This window comes from Sapajus apella, unplaced genomic scaffold (assembly GCF_009761245.1).
Source record: "Sapajus apella isolate SASKATOON/1434 unplaced genomic scaffold, GSC_monkey_1.0 scaffold1, whole genome shotgun sequence".
In the NCBI taxonomy this organism is placed as follows: Eukaryota; Metazoa; Chordata; class Mammalia; order Primates; family Cebidae; genus Sapajus; species Sapajus apella.
In genome coordinates, this window is record NW_022436941.1 from 47,007,224 (window position 1) to 47,025,093 (window position 17,870).

The window sequence follows — 17,870 nt, forward strand, 5'->3', positions numbered from 1 at the left end:
TTGAGAGGAAAAAATGGCTTTGAGTCTAGCCAGGGCTAAGGTGATAATATGTCAAAAAGTAAAGTGCTCATTCGCATTGACTAGAAATGCAGATAAACTCAATAAGCTAAGAGCTACATGTGGCTAACGAAATATATTTATCATAAAGCAGACTAGAAAATGGTAGAATAGTATTTAATTAAGATACTTTATACAACCCTTAAAAAGTGTTAAAAAGTAGGTAACTTATGTGCATAGATTTAAAGTGTACTGAAGTAGTTGTCAGGTCATAAATGTTCCAGTTCCGTCATCTTTGAAGTGGCCTTCCCAAGGCACATTTCTAAAATAAAAACACAAGCTAAACAAACGGAAACTCCCCCAGTCCCCCAAACAATAACTACCAGCACAAAACCTCCAAAAACCCCACCTGTTGTTTCTTTCATTTGATTCTCCATTAGTGACATCTGATTCTACCTTTAAAAAATCTGTAGATCTCACTAAATGCTTTTAGGAAGATCAAGTTGCCTCATACGATTTTTTCTTGTATAGTTCTGTATTACTAAAGAAACACAAATTTGTGTATCATTTATTTTAAGCTTAAAAACTTTCGTGAACATTAGAAGAAGCCTATTTAAATTTTACCCATTTTTACCTCAGTTTTTTTTTTTTTCCTCCCCAGATTTTTTTTTCTTTTTTTTCCTTTTTTTGCACATACATTTTCTCTGACTTTCAAGCCAGGACTGATGATAACTTGACTGGCAGACATGACTGTCTGGGCTGAAGAGACATGTGATCTTAGCAAATTGCAGCAATTCTATAGACTGAAGTAATCAAAAGCGTGCATTTTTGACAACTCAGACATTTATAGTTTGTATCTCCTGTACCAGGACCGAGAAGTGACATAATGATGTCAGCTTTCCCCCCAGATAGTTTGGATGGCTCTGTGAACATGGTTAGAGAATAACATGTTTTGTTTTCTTTCTCCTTGGGGTGACCATTGTCTCCAGTCAGTCCTGTGCTCAGTGAGTCATTAATTAAACCCAGAATCTTTATAAGTGACCTGTTGCGGCATTGAGGTTTATTCCCAACTTATTCTGCTTCACCGCATAATATTTGGTCAATGTGCCTTGTTTTTATTTTTTAAAAATTTCCCTCGTTCTTCCTCATACCACGAGGATTCATTTTTGAGATGGAGAGCAAAAGGCTAGGTTAAGAAAAACATAGCCACCTCCAGAGTGCAAAAACTGCAATAAACCCATCACCTCTAACAACAGCAGAGCATGAAAAGATAAAAAACAGCCTGCCAAGAATGTAGTAACCACCCATTCACTTTTAAATGCTCTCCACACTTCAATGCACAGACCTAATTACTTTTCTGCATTCCCAAATCCACTTTGCCCATACTGCAATCAGAAACCTGGCGTTAAAATATTTTAGACTTGGAGGATCAAGACTAATTATGGGCCTTAGCTGCACCTTTTGGTTTTTCTCCCCCTTTCCCCCTCCTCTTCTTTGGGTTACTTTAAAGCACGCTCCACTGGAAGAAAGGCTGCCCAGTCCCAGTTGGGGGTGAAGCAGTGAGAGAATAAAACAAAGAACAACTCAACTCAATTCAGTAAGCTTCAATGAGGCTGGTATATTTAATGTGAGCCCAGGGTTAGCCCACAGAATTGTGGCAGAATGCAATATTCTCAACAAAAAAAGATGTGTTTAAGGTCGGGTAAGGCCCCATAAGGCTGTTGTTGGTGTTTAAGCAGTCCACTGAGGTATTTAGCACCAAGGGTTTCTAAACATTCCAGCTGAGAATTAAACCACAGCTTTACAGTAGCTGCTTAGAGGTTTGGGGGGCTGGGAGCGTCCCCTCCCCCTTGTATTGAAAGGTCAACAAACAGTAGGAAAGATCATGTCATAACAAAGATGAAGTCACCTATTATTGAGTATAGTGACAGCTAATAGCACTATCAGAGGAACTAATCCAAGGTATTAAATAGTGTAATTGTTAAAATAATATCATGGTTATTAGAACACCCAAGCATGAGACATTCTTCATGTTATATAACATGAAAGTTTTACAGGTGAGCTTAACTTTCCCATGACAGGCACTTGTTATAAATATGTAAATATTAGAAAATTGCCTCCATATGACAATTTTCCTGCAGCGTACAGAATGCATTTTTGATATGCAGATGTTACATTTTGTGGCATTTACTAAACTGCTTTTGGGTAATTATGCCAAGAATTATACTCTTAAAAAGCTGTCATTCACACAAAATAATTTACTGTGAAAGTTGGTGTTAATGTTTTACTTTGTTCAAGCATTTTTAGTTTCACGGATTTAATAAGACAAATACTAATACAAACTAAGCACAGTTTCTCTAAGATGAATTCCTGAAACAGCTAAGGGAGGCTGAATGCTGATAGAGTTAATTCATGGAAACCTCAGCTCTAAGTTTGAATTCTGGTGTTATGAAACTAGATCTGGGCATAGATATTAGGTTTATAGAATTATTATTCAGAATATTAGGAAGAAATATGGTCACCTTGAGGTGGTACAAATGTCAAAAAAACAGAAAAGCTACCAAAATTCTTCTCTATTTCTTTTAGTCTCCAGTAGTCAAGAATCCACACTACAAGTTGTGTTGTAGGAGATGTTTAAAACCAATAGGATGCTTCAGATAGTCAGAGCTTTCAGGACACTTAAAAAAATAATACACAGGGCACATCCATTGGCTCACAACTACCAATTAACCCTTCTTGTTAGATAGGTAATTTATTCTTCTCAGAGGCATTAAATATCAGAGAAATCATGGGCCAAAACAGTAATTATCTGCAGGGAATCCAAAGGCTTGAAAGCCAATAATTCTGAAAAAATTAAAACAGAGTTCTTTTCACTGTATAGACTTCATCTTAAAACCTATAATAAGAGCCAGACATTGGCTGTGAACCTTTAAACTTCAAGGTGAAAAAAGATGTTGCAGAAGGCAAAGACAATAATCATGGGCTTTCTACATAAAACTCTCTGGAAGTGGAGGTCAAAGACCAAACATTCTAGACACCCTCTCTAGTGCACAGTGTCCTGATCCAACTGTGAAAATGAAGGGCTAGATTGGCCAAAAGTGGGTATAGGGGAAAATATTAGATTATGGAGCTGAAGAAGATGACAATAAACTCCATTTAAAAAGCCTAGCAGTTTAATTTGAATTTTTAAAGCTTGAGTGAAATAAAATAATCTTTTCTTGGATAAAAAAGTAATCACAGCATTTCTTAAATGTCATGGCAAACTCTTCTTAAGAAAAGCATTTATTCTTAACATCTCATCTCCTTTATGCTACATTCATATTTTATAAAGTCTAGTCTTGGAAATCTATAGCTAGTGGATCTGGTTATTGAATATTTGACAATGATGCTCTCTTTTAATTGTACTTTTTCTTAATTGTACCCTCACTTTTTTTTTTACCCTTTTCTATGTTTTTGCTGTATTAAAAAAAAAAATGAAGGTCCTAACTCAACCCTGTAACAAATCATTTAAGTTGTATCTAGATATTCCTTGTAGAAATGTACTAGCATTTGGTGTTTCTACCCTTTCAACACATGACTTCTTCATATTCTGTAGGGGGTCTTGACTCTTACACATTTACTACCAGTTTCATAGAAATTCATAGTAGTAACACCTACTTTTCACTTAACAAGGTCAAGGCACAAATCCACATGCCTAATTTAAATGATTCCCCTCTCTCTCTCTCTCTCTCTCGCTCTCTCTCTCTTTTTTTTTTTTTTCATCATTATAAATCCATACCAGATGTTAGGGAAGGAAGAACGTAATTCCCTGTAGTTCAGTTGCTCTCACTACCTCTGATGATTCTCTTGTGGACTTGGGAGACCAGATTTGTGTTTTCTATAGTAAGCTTTCCCAGTGCAATAGAACTTTCCAAGATTTCCGTTTTTGTCCTAAGTTAGGTTAATGTTAGAATTGGACACAGCTGCTGTCCATGACAATCTAACGTACCAAATCAGGTCACTTTGCAGACTGAATAAGAATAAGGTTCTTGGGTGATGTTTGAGGACAGTTGACAAATTTATGTACAAGTAATTGTGTAGCCCAGCTGCCATCCAGCAGTGGCTTAGTGGACACCTCCTGGTATATCCAAGGGGTTCCAACTCTAAGATATTGGGCTAGATCACTTTGATGCTCCCTTCCAATGCTGAATGCAGTGCTATAATCTGTCTGATTTAGATCAAGGCATTTTATTATTAAGAGAGCACTTTATTTTCTGACTTTAGGTGTGCAACAAAATTCCTAAATTACATCTATTTTAGTAATTAAATATAAAATTGCCTGTATCTCAGCTGGCAGGAATATTAAAACTCTCATACAGCCAATGCTGAAGTGCCATTTTTAGCATTTCAAATCACGTAGCACATTTTAATTCTCTCATGTGTTCCTTTTTCAGGGGTTTCAACAAATAGTGGCTATTCCTTTTCAAAAATGGAAAGCAACAGCATAGATAATGAGAATGCTCCTCACAGCCTGCCTGCTCCTCAGAAGGCAGATACTGAACATTTTGTTATGTTAACTAAAACGGAACAAGAGATGAACAAAATGAAACTTCTCTTGAAAACTTGTGATCAGGTAGAACATCTCAGTGGCCATTTAAGCTACTTAGTCAAATAGCTCACTTTCTACCCTTTTGTCTAAGTTGGTAACTCTCACCTTGCTATTTTCATTTCTGCCCAAAGGTTGAATTCTATTGTACAGCTAACTCTCTACAGCACGTTGTTACTATGTCCTAGTTTCACATGGAGCTCAATAAACTTGGAATTAAACTTATTTGGTTTCTCCATTTGGTTTCCCCATTGTAGTGTTTATTTCCTTCCAACGCAAAGGTTTTGCCAGGGTCTGTCCCAGATCTAGATGCCCGTCTTCCTTCCTGGCTCAGCACTTACAATTATCAGTGGTATCACCATTGTCTAAGTTCCCCACATTCAAAGCCCTGAAGGCATTTTTAACTTGTTGCTCTCCTTTATGCTTCAGATTATTATGTTCTGAAAACTTTTCCTTTAGAGTTAGTGCTGTGATGTTGTTTTTTCTATTCCATAATAATCAGACAGCCCCAGATACTTGTCATGCATCATCTGAATTAATGCAGCAGTCTTCCAGAAGTTCTGTCTGCCTTTCCCCTCTCTTATTCTGCTTCTAAAAAAATGTTTGTAACACCCACTACTGGGCTCAAAAGCCTGTAATGGCTCTAAATTTCCCAACGTCGTGAAAACTCTGCTGCTTGAGTTTCTTTCTCCATCTTAATTCTGGAATCATCTTTATCAGGATACCCAAGTCTTATTGCTGTGTAGTCTGGCCTGTCTTGGCATTCTTCTTGATTGTACTAATTCTCAAGTTTCTACTGTGGTCCTTTCTCTTCCTTTTCAAATACCTCCTCAAATCCTAACCACTGTTCAGCCTCTTCCCCATAATATTTTTCTGCTTGTTTTCATTCACTTTAATTTCCTTTCCTTTGTACTACTAAGTCACATCTTGTCTTTAGATTTGATTGTCATCATGGCAGCTTAGGTAGAATGGAAAAAACCCTGGATTGAGGTCGGATAAACTTGGGTCCAAAACAGATTTCAACAATATATCAGCTCTGGAGCTGGAACAAGTCATTTATCTCTCTGAGTCTTTCTTGCCTTTTCTATAAAATGGGGATTTTAACAAACGAGATAGAAAATGATAAGAAATGTGAAAGTACTGACATGTAACAATATCATAAGTGCTATTTAAATTTGATTCTTCAAAATCGTTTTCAGCTACTTTATATGGGTTTGTATGTCTTCTGAATTTGGCTTCTGGAGACTGAGTATTGTGTTTTATATTCCTCTCGCCTTCCAAAAGTCATGGATATTGTTATGTAAAAATTTGTGGCAAATGAATAAATCTGGAATAAACTTGGCTTAGAGTTTTCCAACAAGACATGTGAAAGCTAGTTCAATGGCAGACTTTGAAAATACCAGGAGTAGAAACAAATGAATAAACCACAGCCACCTGAGACTTAGGTCTTATATAGAGACATCTCACCCACACAAATTCTTTGGACAAAATATTACAACTTTATATAAACTTTTAGACCTGATATTAATATGTCATTTACTGAACAGTTCATCCAGTTTTCTTGTAAACTAAATACCTCAGTTGTAATGAAATAAAATAAAGATCTGAAGACATCCTAACCCACCTCTACCCAATATAGTTTCTAATACATATTTACTATTCCTTCACTTGATTATTCTTTTATTTATTTAGCTATTAATTATACACACACACACACACACACACACACACACACACACACAAACACATATATAAAATTTACTAGGGGCAAGTATGTTCTGGCACTTTACAATTATTAATTCACTTTATCCTCACTATCTCTGTGAGGCAGGCAGCGTACTATGGTTTTTACTGATAAGAAAATGAATGCACAGAGATCTGAGCAACATGTCGAGGGTTGCACAGCTAGGAAGTTTGGACTGGGGTTTGAAATCATGCAGGCAATTGGCTCCTGGAGTCCCATCCTTTCAACCAACAACCTGTGGTGCTTCTTTTGTATGTTTTCATACTTTTCTCCTTGTTTGTACCACTTTCACTGACGCTTGAATGATAGCTAGCAAAGCTCTAGGATACCATAAATATTACTCATAGTAATCTTACTCTGTTCTATGCCTTGACCTGTTGGATTGGAGGTGGGGCTGTCAAACCCTCAGAGGAAAAACCTTCACAGGTTTATGGGGTTGGATAATTAATTTCTCTTTTATGGAAGGGTAGAGGTTGTTCCTCTCATACACAGAGGATGTTTTGCTTTGCCCCAGAGATTAAGAAAGGAAAGGATAGTTGACTCAATTGATAGGCGTTCTTCCAGTTACCACCAAGAATTTCAAAATGAGTGTAAATGCAGTGTCAGAAGAGAATTGCCTCAGGCAACGTATTTCCAAAGGTGGATTTGATAGCAGCAAATTACATCAAGTTGGCCAATTTCTTAATTATATTTCTCCAGTACCAAACCGTAGTTTCCTGAATTGTAACTTTAGATTTGAAGTAGCTTGGCAATTCCTGAGGAGAGGACTTAAAATGGCCAATGTGTTCAAATAGCCTTTTTTTCTAGAGCTTTCCATTGTTTAGGTCGTGGGTCATCATGCCATTGATATCACATTTTGTTTCCTTTATCTGCTGGGATATTTCTACCTGCTTCTATTTCACAGTAATATGGATGCTACAATTTATCACTCAGGTGCTCAGAGTAGTTACCATCACTTCTGATGTTGTCACAGTTTAGCAGGTTCCTTACCTCAGCCTAATTAGTTTGGGCCTCACATGTAGAAGGACCTGCTAATTTCTTAGTAGCCTTTGCAGTCACATTCATATTTCATAAAAGAACTGATATGGTTTGGCTCTGTGTCCCCACCCAAATCTCACCTGGAACTGTAATAAATCCCCACGTGTCAATGGCAGAACCAAGTGGAGATAATTCAATCATGGTGGCGGTTTCCCCCGTCCTGTTCTCATGATAGTGAATGAGCTCTCATGAGATCTGGTGGTTTTATAAGGGGCTCGGCTTCTCCCTTTGTTCAGTACTCATTCTCTCTCCTACCACCTTGTGCTTTCTGCCATGATTGTACGTTTCCCAAAGCCTCCCAGCTGTGTGAAACTATGAGCCAATTAAACCTCTTTTCTTTATAAATTACCCAGTTTTGGATATTTCTTCATAGCAGTATGAGAAGGGCCTAATACAAGAACCTAGCTCAATGAGCCATTTTTGTCTGCAAAGAATTTTATAAGAAAATAGAGTCTGGATGTTCACTGCTGGTCAAGAGGTTTGGTTGCTTTACTTCTATGCCAGGAATCTCTGCTAAGCCTATGAGACCCTGTGTTTGCAGTCTGGTCATATAAGCCACACCAAGCCCTCCTTTCCTGATCAACTTGGGTCTTGACCTTTTGCTAACACTATTGTGGAATAGTTCAGAGATCCTGCTCCTCACAGCAGCCCCCAGGCTTTGACCTCCTTGAAGTGTGTGGGAACTCTTCCCCTTACTCTTCTCAAAGCCATTTCTGTCTCTTCACAATAGGTTCAAGCTTTTACAAAAGACACGAAGAGCAACTGTCTTCTCAGCTTTTGCTTTTTGCTCTGTCACAAACCAACCCAGAATCAAGAGAGCCCCAAACCTGGCCCCTGGTAGAAATGGCAGGGGGAGGAGGGTGGGAAAGATAAATGAAAAATGTAACCAAAATGATTCCTTGGTTAATAATCCTGCCATCCTATTACATAAATAAACAAATGCTCTTGTGCTAGGCTTCCCTTTACATACATTATGTCAAAACATCTCACCTCAGTCCCACGAGCACAAATTTACGTCTCCATTTTACAGAGGAAGTGTTGGTCAGTTACCCTCCTTCAGTGAGCCACGAGGCCGGTGAGGACTAGGGCCAGAGTTTCAATTCATTGTCAGACTCCTACATTGACACTCTCTTTAAAAACATACCACAAATGTGAGACTGACCAAGAGTTTTCTTTCAGTTCTTTTCTTTTTGAAGAAAGTATTTTCATCCCTAGGGTATTTCTGCCATACTAATAATGTAAGTGGAATATGATGGTCTCTTTTGCCTGGGCTTCTGTGGGCTGCCTGCCTTCCTGAGGCATCACTTCTAAGTCCTTGAGAAGTTTATTCTATTAATTCCTTCAAGGCAGAGTTTCCCCAAGGGATGCTTCCTGAAGGGATGTGTGGTATTTCAACCGATTCTAGATGAATGTTCTTAAACATAGACTTGATTCTTGATCATCTGAAGATTTGTTGGAACACAAATTGCTTGGCCTTATCCCCAGAGTCCTTGATTTCATGAACCGGAGGTGGAGCCTAAGAATTTGCATTTCTAAATTAAAATCACATTGAGATACCATCTCACACCAGTTAAAATGGCAATCATTAAAAAGTCTGGAGAAAACAGATGCTGGAGAGGGTGTGGAGAAATAGGAACACTTTTACACTATTGGTGGGAAAGTAAATTAGATCAACTATTATGGAAGACAGTGTGGCAATTCCTCAAGTATCTAGAACTAGAAAAACCATTTGAACCAGCAATTCCATTACTGGGTATATATCCAAAGAATTATAAATCATTCTATTATAAAGGCACATGCACATGTATGTTTATTGCAGCACTGTTCACAATAGTAAAGACTTGAAACCAACCCAAATGCCCATCAATGATGGACTGGATAAACAGAATGTGGCACATACATACAATGGAATACTGTGTAGTCATAAAAAAGAATGAGTTCAAGTCCTTTGCAGGGACGTGGATGAATTTGGAAACCATCATTCTCAGCAAACTAACACAAGAACAGAAAACCAAACACTGCATGTTCTCACTCATAAGTGAGAGTTGAACAATGAGAACACATGGACACAGGGAGGGGAGGGGAACATTACACACCAAGGACTGTCGGGGGTGGTAGTGGAGGGCTAGGGGAGAGATAGCATTAGGAGAAATACCTAATGTAGATGATGTGGTCAGGGATACAGTCAACACCACGGCACATGTATACCTACGTAATAAACCTGCATGTTCTGCACGTGTACTCCAGTACAATAATAAAAAAAAGAATTTGCATTTCTAACAAGTTCATAGGGGATCAGAAGCTAGTGGTTCAGGGAACACACATTGGGAACCAGTATTCTAGGTGGTAATGGAATCTCTAATTTAATTTGATGGTGTTAGCATGTGCAGTTCAGTGGAGTAAGATGAGTGTTCTCAGACCTCCATTATTCAAGGGATTTATCTCAGCTTCATATTGCTAACTACTGCAGAGGTTAAATATTATCCAGTTTAAAAAGGTTTCTCTCAGACATAGATTATTTAATTTACACCTATAATGAACTATTCTTTAAGGACAAGAAACATAAAATGTAAGGATACTGAAACACAACAAGTTTGAGGAGGAGTATAGAAATGATAATTATTCTGCAAATTTTCCTCAAGATACTCTTCGACAGTTGCATATGTTGTATTCATCTGATCAAATTCTTGTACAGGAACCAAAATTAGTTTAGTACTGTATTTAAAAAGCTAATGTTAAAAAGAGAAAATATAGCTTTCCAGTTGACTTTTCATTTACAACAGCATGCTCCAATGTAGTTGAATTTCTATCTACATTTAACTACACTCATAAAAACATGTTACTTTAAAATTGCGTTACTCAAGAAAAGCACGCTCCTTACTACACAAATTGAAGTTCATTAAATAACATTAATTTCTTGTTAAATGTGATAAACTAAAAAAAATTATTTATATAAAATAGTCAAAGAATTCATTAAAATCAAATATATAACACTAACAACTTACTAATCTAAAATAAAAATATACCACTCTTTAGGATATAGGATGCAAAGATTATTTACATAATGCTAAGGATGCTCAAGAGGGTAAGCAATCAGACTTCTCTGCTCTTCATATACCCTGATGTCTGGCTACCATCCTGCTGATTTTTCTTTGCTATCTTCTTGCCTCTGCCCTGACCAGGCTTGCCATTCATGAACATTTTTGTCTTCCAAATTCTTCTTCCATGATGAGAATGAATATTTTCTGCATAGTTAAATTTTGCTGAAATTAACACTTGTTTGTGTAATGTGTATTCCTGCCACTGAATTGTGAGTTCTCTGTTAATCATCTTTGCGACCTCCTTATCTAAGACAGTCAGTGTTACACTTTTAAAGAAATGGAGTGCCTTCAGGTCTGTTATTCCATTGAATCCCCACAGCAATTCTGTGAGGGTGGTATTTGGCTTGTACTGAAAGCAAAGTGACTACAGAAAATGTCAAGATACATTGCATAGCGGCACTAAGGAGAATTGCAGAACTAATAGGAAACCATGGCATCAAGCCAAAGCAAACTGACAAGCAAAATTTAGGTAAAGAAACACGCTTCACAAACTGGTTATGCTACAGACTAGGGAGAGGTCATTCCTAGTAACTGGGGTAATGAGGTCTTCCGGTATACATTTTGAGATGATGTATCTATAGATGGAGATGCCATAGGTAGTCATGTCTTCTGTCATCTGTGAGGAAACCTGCCCGTCTCTTCTGAAGAACATTGCCTCATCTGTAAATAGACAGGTGGATGCACAAATATGAAGGGTTGGTTATGGGCACTTGCAATGAGCTGGTTTCATTACGATGGCTTATGATAACTAGTGTTAGATAGAAGAGAACAAAATCATGCAAGTAAGAACAAGACAGGCTAAGTTTATCACTTTGAAATTTTACCAAAGCAAGACTTTTGATATTTCTATTTCTTTTTCTTTTTTGAGATGGAGTTTCGTTCTTGTTACCCAGGCTGGAGTGCAATGGTGCGATCTCAGCTCACCACAACCTCCGCCTCCTGGGTTCAGGCAATTCTCCTGCCTCAGCCTCCTGAGTAGCTGGGATTACAGGTACGTGCCACCATGCCCAGCTAATTTTTTGTATTTTTATAAAGATGGGATTTCACCATGTTGACCAGGGTGGTCTCGATCTCTTGACTTTGTGATCCACCCGCCTCGGCCTCCCAAAGTGCTGGGATTACAGGCATGAGGCACCGCGCCTGGCCCTGATATTTCTATTTCTTTTTTTCTAATGCAGGGAGGCGGTGTCATGGCAAGAACCCCAGGATGCCCTGACTTTGTCACCTGTATGATTTTGAATAAACTTCTTCGCTTCTTAGGACCTCATATTCAAAATGAATTATGAAATCTGCCTGATATGGGGTCTTGCGAAACTAATTTGAGGCTGGGTGTGGTGGCTTATGCCTGTAATCCCAGCACTTTGGGAGGTCAAGGCAGGTAGATCATCTGAGGTTAGGAGTTTGAGGCCAGCCTGCACATAGTGAAACTTTGTATCTACTAAAAATACAAAAATTAGCTGGGAATAATTGTGCACACCTGTAATCCCTGCTACTTGCTACTTGGGAGGCTGAGGCAGGAGAATTGCCTGAACCTGGGAGGAATAGGTTGCAGTGAGCTGAAATCAACAGAGCAAGACTTAAAAAAAAAAAAAAAAATCAAAGTAACTTGTAGTAAAGTAATTGTGTATAAATAAACACTTGAATTATTTATTTTATGCTTAAGATATAACACATTCTAATAACTTAAAATTATATTTTTATTGCTTTGTTTTGTTTTTCTTTAAACAACTTCTTGTAGACTGAGTTTCTGCTTTGGTCCTCTCAAGTTCTTCTAGGTTTATATTTGAACATAAGTACATGCGTTCTCATGGTTAGGTCCTGGCTACTGGCCTCTTCTGACACTGACAACTTTGTATGTTGCCTGCTATGAGCTGAATTGTGTTCTCTCAGATTTTGTGTGTTTAAGTTCTAATCCCTAGTCCTTCAGAATGTTACTGCTTTTGTATTTGGAGATAGGGTCTTTAAAGTGGTAGTTGAGGTTTCAAAAGATCATTGGAGGGTCCTAATCCAATCTGACTGGCATCCTTATAAGAAAAGGAGATTAGGACACAGAAAAACACAGAATAAAGACCACATGAAGACACAGAAAGACAGGCATCTGCAAGCCAACTGCGCTGACACGTTCGTTTCAGACTTCTATCCACCAGGACTGTAAGAAAATAAACTTCCATTGTTTAAACCGTCTCGTCTGTGGTACTTCATTATGGCAGCCCTAGCAAACCAACACACTGATCATATCACAGACATCAGCAATCTGCCAGAATATACATTTGTAATCCACTGGGGGAAGTTTTGGAGGTATCCACTTGTCTTGTTTTTTTTTTCTATTCTCTGTTGCTGGGACCACTCTGTACTTTTCTCTTTGGTATATTTGGTTTCTAGGCCATCTTTTCATTGAAACTTGAAATAGGTCCAGTGGGTAAAAAGTCTACCAGCATTAAAAAGGATTTTTCCCTTAGCCAGGCATGGTGGCACATGCCTGTAATCCCAGTACTTTGGGAGGCTGAGGGGGATGGATCACCTGAGGTCAGGTGCTCGAGACCAGCTTGGCCAACATAGTGAAACTCTGTCTCTACTAAAACTACAAAAATTAGCCAGGTGTGGTGGCAGATGCCTGTAATTCCAGTTACTCAGGAGGCTGAGTCAGGAGAATCACTGCAACCCGGTAGGTGGAGGTTGCAGTGAGCCGAGATGGTGCCACTGCACTCCTACCTGGGCAACAAAGAGCGAAAGTCCCATCTCAAAAGAAAAAAAAGATTTTTTCCTCAACATTATATGGTGAGTGTGAAACTGAAGGAACCCCAGATTTGGGGAAATTTCTAAAGTCAAGGCAAAAATGTCCAGGTATAGGAATAGGACAGATGGGACTAACCTGCAGAATGGTAACAGCATATCATGAAGTGTTTACTAAAAAGTAGTAACATTATCAACTTTTCAAAATCTACATCCAAATAATATAGTGCCATTGCATAACAGTATAAGAACTTAAACAATAACTTCTATTTCCTCTCTTCAATTCTTCCCACTATCATTGTCGTATGCTTCACTTCTACATATGTTGGTAAATCCCATAATACATTGTTACTATTTTTGCTTTCTTCAGTCAGTTATCTTTGAAAGAAATTATAAAATTTAAAAAGCATGTATTTACTACTTTTTAGCACTTTTCATTCCTTTGCACAGGTCTAAATTTGAATCTGGTATTATTACTTCTATCTGAGAAACTTCTTTTAACATTTATTATGGTGTATTCAAAAAACTGAAGTTTCTCAGTTTGTTCGTATGGAGGAGGCTTTATTTCTCTTTCATTGTTGGAAGATAGTTCCCTAATACAGAATTCTGGGTTGGCTTAAAAATTTTTTTAGTACTTAAAAGATAGCATATTGTTTTCTCCTTATTATCATATTTTCTAAAGAAAAGTGTGTTGATACTGTTTCTCAGCATATAATTTATTTTTTTTCCTGTAAATACCTTCAAGACTTTATCTTTGATTTGCAACAATTTTACCTATAATGTGTCTATGTGTTGCCTTCCTTACTCCTTTCTTTCTCTCTTTTTTTCCTCTCCTTCTTCCCTCCCTCCCTCTCTTTCTCTCTTTCTTTTTCTTTTCATCCTGCTTAGGGGTCAGTAATATTCTTGGATCTGTAATTTGTTATAATTCATTAGCTTTGGATAATTCTTAGCCATTATGTCTTTAAATATTTCTTCTGTTCTTGTTTGTTCTGTTTTTCATTCTATTTTTTCTCTTTGTATTTCAATTTAGGAAATTTCTATTGGTTCATCTCCAAGTTCACTGATTATTTCCTCTGCTGTGTTAGGTTTGCTGATACATCTGTTGAAGGTATTCTTCATTTCTGTTGCTTTGTTTTTATCCTAGGATTTCTAGTTGGTTTAAAAAATAATTTTGCCAGGCATGGTGGCTCATGCCTGTAATCCCAGCATTTTGGGAGGCCAAGGCAGGCAGATCATGAGGTCAAGAGATCGAGGCCATCCTGTCCAACATGGTGAAACCCTGTCTCTACTAAAAATACAAAAATTAGCTGTGCGTGGTGGTGGGTGCCTATAGTCCTAGCTACTTGGGAGGCTGAGGCAGGAGAATCACTTTAACCCAGGAGGTGAAGGTTGCAGTGAGCTGAGATTGTGCCACTGCATCCCAGCCTGGTGACAGAGTGAGACACCATCTCAAAAAAAAAAAAAAAAAAAATTAATAATTTGTGTCTCTCCTGGGATTCCCATCTGTTTGTAAATATTGCTTACTTTTCCCACTAGATCCTTTAACATAATAATTATATTATTATAAAGTCCTTATCTAGTAGTTCCAACTTTTGGGTCATCTCTAGGTCTGGTTCTGTTAATAACTTTACCTCTTGACAGTGGGTTTTCTTTCCTTGCTTTTTTGTGTCTTGTACTTCTAAACTGAATGCTGAATATGGTGTGTGGAAAAGCACACAATGAGGTCATCAGTATTTATATTTATAAATGGGCATGTCTCCTCATCAGTCAGAACATTAGTACAGGAGGTTTAATTAATCAACAATAAAGTTTGATTTTAGTTGCTGCTATAGTTAGCTATGTGCCGTGCAACACAGCCTTTCAATTCCTCCAGCATTGGGCTTCTTCTACCTTGTTTATAGGGGGGGGCCAGCATCTGGAGAGTTTTCATTACCATTGCTGCTCTACTCACAGCTCTTAACAGGCCTTGCCCCACTGTACCATAGAGCATCTTCTCCCATATTCCTTCCTCTCCTTTAGTGTAAGACTGCTATTCTTGTTATTTAATATGAGATTTGTGGTAGAAACAGCAAGCTCTTGGTTCTACTGGTCCATTCTCATTCTTAGGCAAGTCTTGTGTGCCTGTACCTCAGTGTGGGGCTTCTCACTCTGCTTTGTATCAGTGGAGGTCTTGGGAAAGAGAATTTGCACCCCTCCTCCAGTGGTAGCAGATCTCACCATTGTATGAGGACAGGAATGTGAGCCTGAGCAGAATTTATGCCTCTCCCTTAGGGTCATACAGATTTTACTTCTATTCCTCCTTCAGTCATAGTGTACTTTTGCCTGGAGCCAGAGGAAAGGATGATACCCTTCCCTTAGTGGGCTTTACTTGGTTCAAGATTCCTGATCATGGCATTTGTAGGGGGAGTTTCTTGTCTCTTTGTTAAAGGCAGACAACTTTTGTCTCTATGTTTTTACCTTTCCATTAATGAGAAGTTTCTTCTTCTTCTTTTTTTGCCTGAGACCTGGGACAAGGGCATTTTGGACATCTCTCCTAGAGACAAACAGTGGATCTTTGCCTGGGCCCTGAGAGGGGGAGGGTTTCATGTCCCTCTTCTAGAGACTGAATGCTTTTGCTTTCTATCAAATAAGCTGCTGGGGGTTTTGTGCCTCTGCTCCACCAAGGGTGACCTGTAGATTTTCTGCTTTGCTCCAAAGCTTTCTCAGGACCATCTGGTATGGAAACTAACTTCCATGTGAGTTCAGATTCCTCTTCTATCTAGAGCTCCCAGGGATCACAAGCTTTCATGTTAGCCCATATTAGGCCTTTAAAAATTTGTTAAGGCTGGGTGTGGTGGCTCATGCCTGTAATCCCAGCACTTTGAGAGGCCGAGGTGGGTGGATCATGAGGTCAGGGGTTCACGACCAGCCTGGCCAAGACAGCAAAACCCCCATCTCAACTAAAAATACAAAAATTAGCCAGGCGTGGTGGTGGGTGCCTATAATCCCAACCACTTGGGAGGCTGAGATGAGAGAATCACTTGAACCTGGGAGGCAGAGGTTGCAGTGAACCAAGATTGTGCCACCACCACTGCATTCTAGGCTTGGTGACAGAGTAAGACTCTGTCTCAAAAAAAAAAATTGTAAAAATATTAGCTTTTTTCTCACCCACTTTTATGTTTGTTTTCCACCTCTTTCTCCAGTGTTTTGGCAAAGGCAAAACTGTTCATGTGTACTGTTTATCCCCAGAGAGGATTGTCACCTTTCAGAAGTCAGTTACCTTGTTTGTCTTTCCAATTCAATTTTCTGGTGAGATATAGACGACTCAGCTTTTTATCGTTGTTGGGGTAGGAGTAATTTTTCTTGTATCATTTATATGCTAAGGCTTATCCTACATTTGAGTTGGGATTTTAAAGGTTGAGTAGCAGACCAGCAAGTAGGGATGGTAGGGCAGTGGAAAGCATCTTGTATGAAGGCACAATATGTGAAAAGGTAGGGAGGCAAAAGCAAAAGTTTCTGTCTATGTGAAATGATTCATCTTTTCTAATTTATCTTGGGAGTCAATGGCAAAATGAAATTTAGTTTGTATATATTATCCTACTACCAACCTGACTAGCCGACATCTATCTAAGGGAGGGAAAACTATATTTTTATCACTTAGGATTCTTTTAGTCTGGATATACCTGACTTTGATTAATATGGGGGGCTATCTGAATTATTGTGGAGAAATTACGTTGATTGCTGGGCATGGTTTATATAATCAGTCTTGTTGGTCTGAGCATATAAATTATGCTTCAAAACCATTTTCAAAATTAAATTGAGATTTGGGTATGACATATAAACTTTCTGAGGCCAAAGTTTCAGTGTGACAGCTATACTGTTAAATTTTCATGTGTTAATTTACTTTTTTATGCATCTAAAACATTTCTTTCTAACCCAACTTAAAACAATGGAACAGCAGCAGCAGCAACAACAACAATCCCTGAATTCAGTCTCACCTTTCATTCTTTGACATACTCTTAGGTTGGGAATAGTAGACTATATATTCCATGTGACATGTGACATATAATAATTCTTTTCTGTATTTAGACTTTTCTATGACTTTCCATGTTAGTTATTATCTATTTTACTGAGAACACTACAATTGATTCTGATAATTGGTGATTACCAATAAAGAAATGGGCACAGTGTATGTATGCCCTTTTAAGGAAAATTTATTAACAACATGATTCCAAAATGAAACATTTTGTTGTAGTGGATTGAAGATGGCCACAAAATTCTTACATTTTTCCTGTTCAGAGGTAGATCTGTGTCCCCTAGGGTCTGAGTGTTCTCTGTGACTGATTTGACCAACAGACCATATGGAAGTGCTGCTGTGACAGTTTCTGGGTCTAGGCCTTGAAAGATTAGAAGGGTCTACTTCCTGCCTCTTGGAATTTCCTCTTTTGCAGCCCTGTTCTACTGTTTAAGAAATATAATGATCCCAAGATTGCCCTGCTATGAGGAAGCCCAAGCTAGCCATGTGGAGAGGCAGAGAAAGAACTGCCCAATATGAGACATATACTAATTTCTGACCTACAAAGTCATAATAAGAAAAATCGTAAGTTACAAGGTTTAGGGGATAGTTTGCTCTATAACAATAGACAACTAGAACTTTAATCTTAAAAGCTTATATAAAAATGATATAAACTTC

General features: G+C 38.2%; 1 long non-coding RNA gene across 1 annotated transcript in view; it reads left to right on the plus strand.

Moving 5' to 3' along the window:
• The window catches only part of LOC116550289, a 35,265-nt gene extending 30,425 nt beyond the window's left edge, over nucleotides 1-4,840 (plus strand). The window contains exon 3 of the long non-coding RNA XR_004268315.1: nucleotides 4,431-4,840. This is a non-coding gene — a long non-coding RNA (uncharacterized LOC116550289). The remainder of the gene's footprint in view (nucleotides 1-4,430) is intronic.
• Nucleotides 4,841-17,870: the final 13,030 nt, after the last annotated feature.